The following is a 10798-nucleotide window of genomic DNA, read 5'->3' as shown; positions in this document are numbered from 1 at the left end:
GTCGGTTGATATCTCGCTTATAGGCATCGTGTTTACGTTGCCTATGCTTACTTCCCGTTTACGAGTGGACGTTGTTTTTATTTCGTGACGTTATCTCTTGTGACCCCGTTGCTTAATACTTTGTTGTTGATCTTGGTGTCTTGGTTGTCCGTCGTCGTGCTTATCCCATTCTCGTTCGTCCGTCTTGTTGTTTGCGGGCCCCTCCCGTTCGGTCCCGCTGCGTTTTCGTTAGTGGCAACCCCCCGACTCTTCCTGTCGCGGTTCCAACAGAAAATAACAGATTTTGATGGACCTTTACGAAATTTTTCGCTGACGGAACACGACCGCGACGAACCAGTTGTAAGCAGTATTCCCAGACGCTGATTACCAAAAGCTGAATGAAACACTTGGAGATATTGTTGCTGAACTTTACTGAACTAGGCCTTAACAAAAAATGTAAAAATATCTTCCCATGAATACATCTGCTTGAATTTTTTGCAGAACTATTTCTTTAAATGCTGAGTTTAAACAATCTGCTTGGCGAATTTCTGATCTGCTATTCTCTTAACAGTAAGGAATGAGAAATTTTGGAGGAATAGGAATGTCGTTTCTTAATACCATCATCTAGTTCTCATGTGTAACAAGCGAGCCGGCCGGGGTGCCCAAGCGGTTAAAGGCGCTACAGTCTGGAACCGCGCGACCGCTACGGTCACAGGTTCGAATACTGCCTCGGGCATGGATGTGTGTGATGTCCTTAGGTTAGTTAGGTTTAAGTAGTTCTAAGTTCTAGGGGACTGATGACCTCAGATGTTAAGTCCCATAGTGCTCAGAGCCATTTGAACCATTTGTAACAAGCGAACCTCGTGCTTGGGAGCTTGTGCTATAGTCACTTATGGATGGTCCTTCACTTCGTGATGTCCCATAGTTCATTCCTCAGTATTTCGTCAAAGGCCTTCTCACAGTCCATAAATACAGTGCAGGTGCCACGTTTCCACTCTCTTCTTTTCTCAGTTACCTGTTTCGTGACAAAATCAGTATCATCACACTATCCACTCTTTGGAAATCCACTCTGTTACTCTGGCAAGACAGTCTCGATAACTGGCCGGTGCCGATATGTATTTTGGTATAACGCTTATACAGTGTGTTTGAGGAGGAATAATAAATATATTAGGAGATGGTAGAGTAGAAAAATTGGAATAAAACGCGCCGTATAACATGTGTGCAGTTGTTATTGGTTACCGAGATACGACTGTTAAAATGTAACCCAAACACATACAAAAAATTGTTAAACAAATGCAAATGATTAAATTCAAAGTTGATTTTGACAAATCACTCCTGAGACTTAGTGCACTTTCGAATTCTCTTGACAACACCACGTCTTGGCGTTCTTTTATGGGTCCTCTACTATTCGTTTCTTATCATTTTCTCATTTTCTTTGTCGACTTTACCTTTCAGTCATCCCGATGGGCAAAATACCTAAAATGGTAAGATCCGGGGACCTTGGTGCTGACCAAGAAAAGTGACCACTTCTGGCAATCCATCTTCCGTAGAGTGTTAGCTTTTTATGATGTGTGACATGACGAGTAGGAAGTGAACATGCTCCCGTCACACTGGAAGAACGTACCTATCCTTGCAGCCAAAGGAGCTGCTTCTAATAACGTAGGATGCTCGTGTTGAAGGAAGTCTAGGTAACGATGTCCTGTAAGATGACGCTGTAACACAACACACTCAGTCAACTAATTCTCCATAATACCACAACATACGTACGAGGCAAGTAAGCGTTCTTGAAAATGTCACCACAGAGGTATGTTGGTTTCCTACGGACCACCTATTTGCGTTTCGAGTCTTACTGATACAGTCACGAGTGAAACAGGCTTCGTCAGTAAGCGGTATTAATCAGATTATTAGGAGATTTGCAATTAGCCAACGACAAAATTCTAACCGTTTTCTTCATCTCCTTCTCGAAGGTGCTGAAGCAGTTATAAATGACAGACCGTGCAAACGTAATGTTCGCCATATTCATGTGTGTGGAACACCGATACAAGTGCGTCTTTTGCATGTGCTTGTTGAAGGAATAGATTCTACCAACTGAATAATGTCGTCTACTTCATTTACGCTCTATCCATTTGCACGTACAGATGAAATATGACTGCTAGAAACTGCACTAGTCTCACTCTGTTTATTGAAAACATGAGTAATCGATCTAGACTACGGTCTTCTGCAGTTTGGAAATCGCTTACCATAATGCCTACAAGCAGCAGCGTTTTTGTTGTTTAACACATCGGAATATTCAGCATGTAACATTTCTGGCTTATTCAGCCATCATATTAGGCTCCAGGAAGCTATTCCCAGGGCAGTGGAAATGCAAGAAGCATAGAGATGACACAATGTGGGATGAGGTACAGATGTTAGATGCGGTACCATTCCCGTCAGAAAGACCGCCTGCATGATGCTGCTGCTCTGTGATTGGCTGCTGTGTTCGGCGGTAGGGCCCCAAAATGTTAAACTTTAGTTGCTATTATTAATTAAACCTGTCATCCAAATTACTTCATTTTTTAAATAAATATCTCTCAACAGTCAGCTATCAGTCAGTCATTTCAAAATTATTAAAATCAAAGTATTACTAAAACAAAAGACTGATGATATTACTGCCGATGCACTTTGGTGGCGTTCTGGTCACGCCTTGCTGGCTTGGCGCGCGAAGTGTCTCGAGCAGTCCGGCTCTCCAGTTCTGACCGTTCCAGTAGACAGACATGTTGTCTGTGGCAGGATGTATTTCATGTTATTTTAGCCAGATATAATGACTGTGGAAAGATATGTTGAATACGTTGTGATCAAGAACAGTTTCTCGTGTCTATATCAATAAAAACGCGAGTGGCATCCCAAATGAGTTACAGTTTATTCGTAGCAGCAGTTCCTTGCGATGTTAATTTCAGCCTCAAGAAAAAGAATCCACGACCTGCGTGCTGTTTTCCGCGCTGGGGACATCATCATCATGAAGACAGCAGGCTAGTGAACTGCACAAGAACTCATGTATTCCACACAGGGCAGTGGAAACAACTAGGCACCTCACGTGTACTGCATGCACAGTACAAATGTGCTCAGTGACACGTCATCTGCAGTAATGCAGAGGAGGTAAAGAAGGATGAAAGTATTAACACTATGTCACTTTTATTCCTTTTTCTTGCCGTAAGCATTTGCAAATACATGTGGCAAACGTAAACTATACGGTAGAAAAATGGTCTACAATCACAGTTGAAAAGCTGAAGTACGTAAACTGAAACGCAACTTCACAGCTTGAAAACAAAACTCCAACTGAGAAATAAATCCATAGCAACTGGAGTACCAACAAGCGGAATTCGGGTTCATCCATACTACCGTCTTCTAATATCGTTAGTATTCCTCCTGAAACACGGTGTAAACAGAACCGAAAAAGGCTGGCCTCTCTCCTTTATTAAAGAAGAGAAATCCAACAGCTTCCTTCCACTGGATTTTCCTTTGCTTGCTGCACTGGTCAACAACTCTAATAATAAATAATATACAAAACTTAAACAGAGACACATCAGCAGTCAATACGTGATGAAGACGCTACCTCCCGAGGTATGCGAAGTGTGTTAATATACTCGCTTAAAACACACGCAGCACGCCTTCCACGGAAGTCGGTGGTCTTCCCTATCACGCTGTGGGAACTCATCTCCACCGAGCCTACGGCGCAGAGCCTCAGCATCTGAAGAGAGGGACTTCTCCTGGAGTGAGGCACGCCTCCCTTATTGGCATGGCTGCGTGGCGTAGCTGTTTCGTCTTGCGTTTACAAGGGGCAAACTGTGGTCGCAATAATGTCTCTGTCGATTTTGCTGCATTGTATCTCCTGTCAATATTATGCGCAGCTCACACTGAAGGGTACGATATGCGTTGCGAAACACGATACGATGCAGAAACAAACCGCATCGGCGGAGCGCTTAAAAACAAAATGGAAGCACTTAACTGTTTCCGACTGCTACGTCAGCGGTACGTTTCCGTATCGTACCGCCGGTGCAACATGGACTTCTGGTCGCTCCACGCAACTCGTACCGTGCTATTCGCGGGGAACGATATTTCAAGACAGCAGATTTGATTATAACAAACTTTCTTACGTAGATAAAGAAAAGCTACATCCGCCTCTGTAGTCAGTTTCTCTTTAAAGCTCTTCACTGTGCTGCATGTAGTCAACATGTCTCTCACACAAGAGAACTGTTCGAAGATGACATCTTTCGTCCAGCTTGATGAGAAAAGCCTTTGTCTCTGGGATTGCACTGTCGACAAAATCGAGGAGTCGGCTTCGGAATTTTCCTCATCATCAAGAGCTTTTCCGTTTCTAACACAAGATTTTCTGCCACTACACAGATTCGTCACGTAATGTCACAGCATCGATGGTGACTTTTGGTCCGGCATCGTCCTTATAAACACATGTGTATCTGAATCATATCCTGCCGTAACATACTGCACAATTGCAGCTTTTCAAATTGTATTCATTATTTATATATGTACTTCATTTAATATACACTGAAGAGCCAAAGAAACTAGTACACATGACTAATGTCGTGTAGGCGTCCCTGCGAGCACGCAGAAGTACCGCAACACGACGTGGCATGGACTCGACTAATGTCTAAAGTAGTGCTGGAGGGAACTGACACCATGAATCCTGCAGGGCTGTCGATAAATACGTAAGACTAACAAGGGGTGGAGATCACTACTGAACAGCACATTGCAAGGCATCACAGATATGCTCAATAACGTTCATGTCTGGGGAGTTTGATGGTCAGCGGAAGAGTTTAAACTCATAAGAGTGTTTCTGGAGTCACTCTGTTGCAATTTTGGACGTGAGGAGTGTCGCGTTGTCCTGCTGGAACTGCCCAAGTCAGTCGGAATGCCCAATGGACATGAATGGATGCAGGTGATCAGACAGGATGCTTAATTACGTGTCACCTGTCGGAGTCGTACCTGGACGTATCAGGGGTCCCATATCTCTCCAACTGCACAGGCCCCACACCATTACAGAGCCTCCACCAGCATGAAGAGTCCCCTGCTGACACGTCCAGGGAAATATGAGGCTGTCTCTATTATCGTACACGTCCATCAGCTCGATGCAGTTTGCAACGAGACTCGTCCGACAAGGCAACATGTTTCCAGTCATCAACAGTCCAGTGTCGGTGTTGGTGGGCCCAGGCGAGGGGTAAAGCTTTGTGTCGTGCAGTCATAAAGTGGGACTTCGGCTCTGAAAGCCCATATCGATGATGTTTGGTCGAATGGTTCGCACGCTGACCTTGTTGATGGCCCAGCATTGACATGTGCAGCTGTTTGCGGGAGAGTTGCACTTCTTTCATGTTAAACGATTCTCTTCAGTCGTCGTTGGTCCCGTTCGTGCAGGATTTTTTCCGGCTGCAACGATATCGGAGATTTGATGTTTTACCGGATTCCTGATGTTCGGTACACTCGTGAAATGGTCGCTACCTCGGAGATGCTGTGTCCCATCGCTCGTGCGTCGACTATAACACCACGTTCAAACTCATTTAAATCTTGATAACCTACTATTGTAGCAGCAGTAACCGATCTAACAAGTGCGCCAGACACGTGTTGCCTTATTAGGCGTTGCCGATGGCAGCACCGTATTCTGCCCGTTTCTTTATCTCTGTATTGGAATACGCGTGCCTATACTAGTTTCTTTGGCACTGCAGTGTAGTATCATACTATGCTGTCTTGTTAACAATAAAGTTTTCTTGGTGGCATTTTAACGTAATTGACATACTTTCACTAATTTATCTTAATGTAATGATCAGGAAAAATAGCAAGTCGATAATTTGTGTCCTGCTTTGTCAGAGTAGCTGATACTAGTTGCTCCAAAAATTGGAAACTCATTCTGCAGAATTTGTTGAATCTGTGTTCGTGTAGAGACAGCTGACGAGAAACAACAGCTGAACTATGTTTGATATTTATATCATTGTACGTGTGTACCCAGTGCTTCGTTTTCTTTTTCATTTGTTTGAGCTTTAAATATTGACAAGCCAGAATAACGGCCTCTTCAGAAGAGGTCATGATTGCAACTGAACCAGAAACTGATTCGTGCTGTCTCATTGTTTGTCGCATCGCATATCGAATCGCATCGCATCGCATTGCACGTCGTATCGCCCCAGTGGGAACGCAGGTGTCGCACCGTTAAGCGTGGCATCACGCGACCTGTGTTACAACGAATCGCATCGCCTCCGTTCAGCCCATCTTACTGCTGCAGCAGGCTGTTGCAGGTAGTTAAAAGGTATGGTGGAAGTGGCGGTAATATTGCCGGTGCCGTCAGCTAAAAGATGTAGAATATTTCATATCGCCAGACCATATCTACCTCTGCTCACACCTGTACATACTTTCCCCTCACTCTCAGACTTAATTCCTCTTTTTCACATCAACAGCGCTGCAGTCCCTAGTCTGCAGTTCAAAATTTGGCGCCCGCGAGTAGTGGCACTCGATTTCTTTTGCTTATTTAGATGCAGAAGTGTGCAAACGAAGGGTCCAACAATTTAATACATGTGATACACAGAAACTGACATACACACATGCCGCAATCTGCAAAAAAATACTCGCGGCTGCAATCGTAGGAGAAGATCTGTGGTAGTGAGTCATCCATATGTGTATCCTACGAGGGCGTGTTCAGAAGTGATGCCCCCGAATGTTTTATTAGAAAACTCTTGAATATTTTCAACTAAGATACACTTGAAACTTACTGGCAGGTTAAAATTGTGTGCCGAGCCGAGTGTCGAACTCGCGACCTTTGCCTTTCGCGGGCAAGTGCTCTACCTGAGCTTCCTAAGCACGACTTACGACTCTGCCAGGAAGTTTCATATCAGCGCACACTCCACTGCAGAGTGAAAATTTCATTCTTAAGACACACTTTATTAACATTCTACGTTATTATTCTTCATCTCTCCATATTTATTTCTCAAAATAGTGACTCAGGCGACAACATACTTCTCCCAACGATTAAGCTGTTTCTTGATACTGTCACTGTAGAATGTTTAACTTTATTGACGGAGTCACGACCTCACGTCTGCCTGAAAGGCTTCATAACTATCAAAGTGATCGCCTAGAAGGTGTTCTTTCCGTTTTGCAGACAGATGAAAATCGGATGGGGCCGAGTTGGACTGTATGGAGGATGATCGATGACAATCAAGCCAAGGCGTCGGATTGTTGCAGACATCGCAGATGTCGTATGTGGTTTGGTGTTGTCATCCGGAAGGAGAGGGTGTCCATCTGTCGACTAAGTCTTCGAATTCGTGTTTTCAGTTTCCTGAACGTTTCTCACGCACCGCCGTAGTTCCATCACACACTACCATGTTACAAGGTACGATTCGGAACAGTCAAGCGGCAGAGTGTTGCATCTTCCGTCAGCGAAGCGGGAAAGTCGAATGAGTAACTTGCATGACATGTAGTACATCAATCGAATTTGAGAACAAAATAACAAATTCGAAGGCGTTACTTTTCAACACGACCTCGTATATAGACTCTTAAGACTTCTAAATGTCTTGTGAGCTTCAGCACGTATGTTTTTAGTAGTCAGATGCAGCTACTTGCTAATTGTCCGAACTTTTATATCTCTTTTGTGTACATACATTCCACAGCCCATAACTCTGGTCGTTGGTGCAACACGTCTATAAAATTTGAAGGTTTCGCACTCTACTGACGATCTACGATAAAATATCAACATGAACATTCTATTGTTATTTCAAACTCCTTCAATGACCTCTGACAGAACCCTTCTAGCAAAGTAATGCAAAGTTTTCGTGTCAAAAGACATCGTTTAGAAGATACCTTCAGAAGTACATCAAACCTCTGTACGAATCAACAGTAGCCAGAAACCGAGATGTGATCTCCAAAGTGATAGTAACCAGTATATAGTATTTCATATTGGTGTTAGCCACACCAGTTCTCGGTCCAACTGCTTTCACGATTTATTCAAAATCGTGTTTCAACATTCTGGAAGAGGTATATACTCAGCATCAGTTCGTGAGTAAATTTTTCGCTACCACTTCGCTTCCGTGGAAAAGAATGCAGCAGCAAACAAGGATTTCCCCTTTCCTTGTTAACTTTTTGTCGTCGGAGTGGTACCATAGCAACGCACTATTTGTTTCACGTGATGCTTCATGTAAAATGTAATTCCGCACTGCTAGCGGCCGTTAAAAGTTGCTGGCGAACTCGTTTCGCCTGAGCATGCAGGCTACCCGCTCACCCAGCGTGACAGGAAAGAAGTCAGTACACAAGGGTTGCAACTCGGCGTAACAAAACTTCTTTCCGTACGAAAAGTAACAGCAGGATAATCACATTCACTTCCACTAGATTGCTTTCATCCATTTTATGGCAGTTCTGTGAAACGTATAAACACTTCTGTACCAGCAACACGGCCGGGGCGGCAGTATTCAGTTCCTTTGGTCCGTGTAAACATAAATTAAGGCGCATCGCGGATGTCGGAGAATGTCGTGGCAACAGACGCGATGCTATCTTGAGCCGTCCCCTTGTTAGCAAATGAAGCGATGCACACAGGGATGCCATGGCGGTCACGCTTCCCTCTGTCGACCGCGCCACATCCATGCGAGGTTGCAAACCGACGAGTGGCCGAGATGTTTCAGTGGCACGGCGACGCACCCTCATAGTACAACTGATCTATAAATCAGAGAGAGCTCAAAATTCTTATACACAATTAGGGTCAGTAGTCAAAGCATTTCCCAAAAAATAACTGAGATATTTATTTTATTTTGGTACTGACAACAATATTTATAATAGTCTAAAAAAAGGAACACTATTTCACTGCGGTGCCATTTTCTTTGGAACCACTGACTGCACAGCTTTGAAAAAGAGTCAGAGTACAGTCAACATTCACATAAGTGTTTTATGCCTCCAATTTCCTTCTCTGATGCTGATCTGTGAAAAAGATAAGTAATTTATTTTACTACAACAAAAATACTTAAAAATGTAGCTCAAATATCACCGACATCATCATCATGCTATAAATTTTTCAGGAAATTGTAAGCAAGGGAGGTAGAGGAGGTCATTCTAAATATATGTACCATTTTTTGTGAGGCTAACTTCAGTAAAAAGTATACCTGAATGATAACTTACCACTATACTCGTTCAGAACGTTCCAGCTGCATACTCCAGTTCTCCTTCTGTTTCCTTATAATCCATACACTTTCTCTTCATTCTTTTCTTTATCCTTGACTCCTTCGTAGCAGCTGCTGAAGCTGTCTCTGCTTCGGTTACCCACTGCTTATCAATAGCAGTTAGAGCTGAAGCCATATTCCTTCCCGTCTGGATGTTCAATTTCTTCATAACATTGATCCTTGAAAAAAAATGGTTCAAATGGCTCTGAGCATTGTGCGACTTAATTTCTGAGGTCATCAGTCGCATAGAACTTAGAACTAATTAAACCTAACTAACCTAAGGACATCACACACATCCATGCCCGAGGCAGGATTCGAACCTGCGACCCTAGCGGTCGCCCGGCTCCAGAATGTAGCGCCTAGAACCGCACGGCCACTCCGGCCGGCTTGATCCTTGAAATTGCAGGATCATTGAATGTTGTTATTGCATCCATTACACCAATCTTCAGCAATGTCAGCGCAACAAATACAGTTTTGGGTATTCTCTCCCATATACAGCTGTTGAAGCTTTCATTTGCATTCCAAGAGAGACTATACATACATTTCCTAAGCAGATTTTTATTTGCCATAACCCCATATACAGAGTGGTCCATTGATAGTGACCGGGCCAAATATCTCACGAAATAAGCATCAAACGAAAAAACTAACAAGAATGAAACTCGTCTAGCTTGAAGGGGGAAACCAGATGGCGCTGTGGTTGGCCCGCTAGATGGTGCTGACATAGGTCAAATGGATATCAAATGCGTTTTCATAAATAGGAACCCCCATTTTTTTTATTACATATTCGTGTAGTACGTAAAAAAACATGAATGTTTTAGTGGGACCAGTTTTTTCGCTGTAATAGTCACAAACGTATAAGTACGTGGTATCACGGAACATTCCGCCAGTGCGGACGGTATTTGCTTCGTGATACATTACCGGTGTTAAAATGGACCGTTTACCAATTGCGGGAAAGGTCGATATCGTGTTGATGTATGGCTATTGTGATCAAAATGCCCAACGGGCGTGTGCTATGTATGCTGCTCGGTATCCTGGACGACATCATCCAAGTGTCCGGACCGTTCCCCGGATAGTTACGTTATTTAAGGAAACAGGAAGTGTTCAGCCACATGTGAAACGTCAACCACGACCTACAACAAATGATGATGCCCAAGTAGGTGTTTTAGCTACTGTCGCGGCTAATACGCACATCAGTAGCAGACAAATTGCGCGAGAGTCGGGAATCTCAAAAGCGTCGGTGTTGAGGATGCTACATTATCATCGATTGCACCCGTACTATATTTCTATTTACCAGAAACTGCATGGCGACGACTTTGAACGTCGTGTACGGTTCTGCCACTGGGCACAAGAGAAATTACGGAAATATGACAATTTTTTGCACGCGTTCTATTTAGCGACGAAGCGTCATTCACCAACAGCGGTAACGTAAACCGGCATAATATGCACTATTAGGCAACGGAAAATCCACGATGGCTGCGACAAATGGAACATCAGCGACCTTGGCGGGTTAATGTATGGTGCGGAATTATGGGAGGAAGGATAATTGGCCCCCATTTTATCAATGGCAATCTAAATGGTGTAGTGTATGCTGATTTCCTACGTAATGTTCTACCGATGTTACTACAAGATGTTTCACTGCA

This window comes from Schistocerca serialis, chromosome 7 (genome assembly GCF_023864345.2).
Source record: "Schistocerca serialis cubense isolate TAMUIC-IGC-003099 chromosome 7, iqSchSeri2.2, whole genome shotgun sequence".
Lineage (NCBI taxonomy): Eukaryota > Metazoa > Arthropoda > Insecta > Orthoptera > Acrididae > Schistocerca > Schistocerca serialis.
This window is presented reverse-complemented; position numbering follows the sequence as displayed.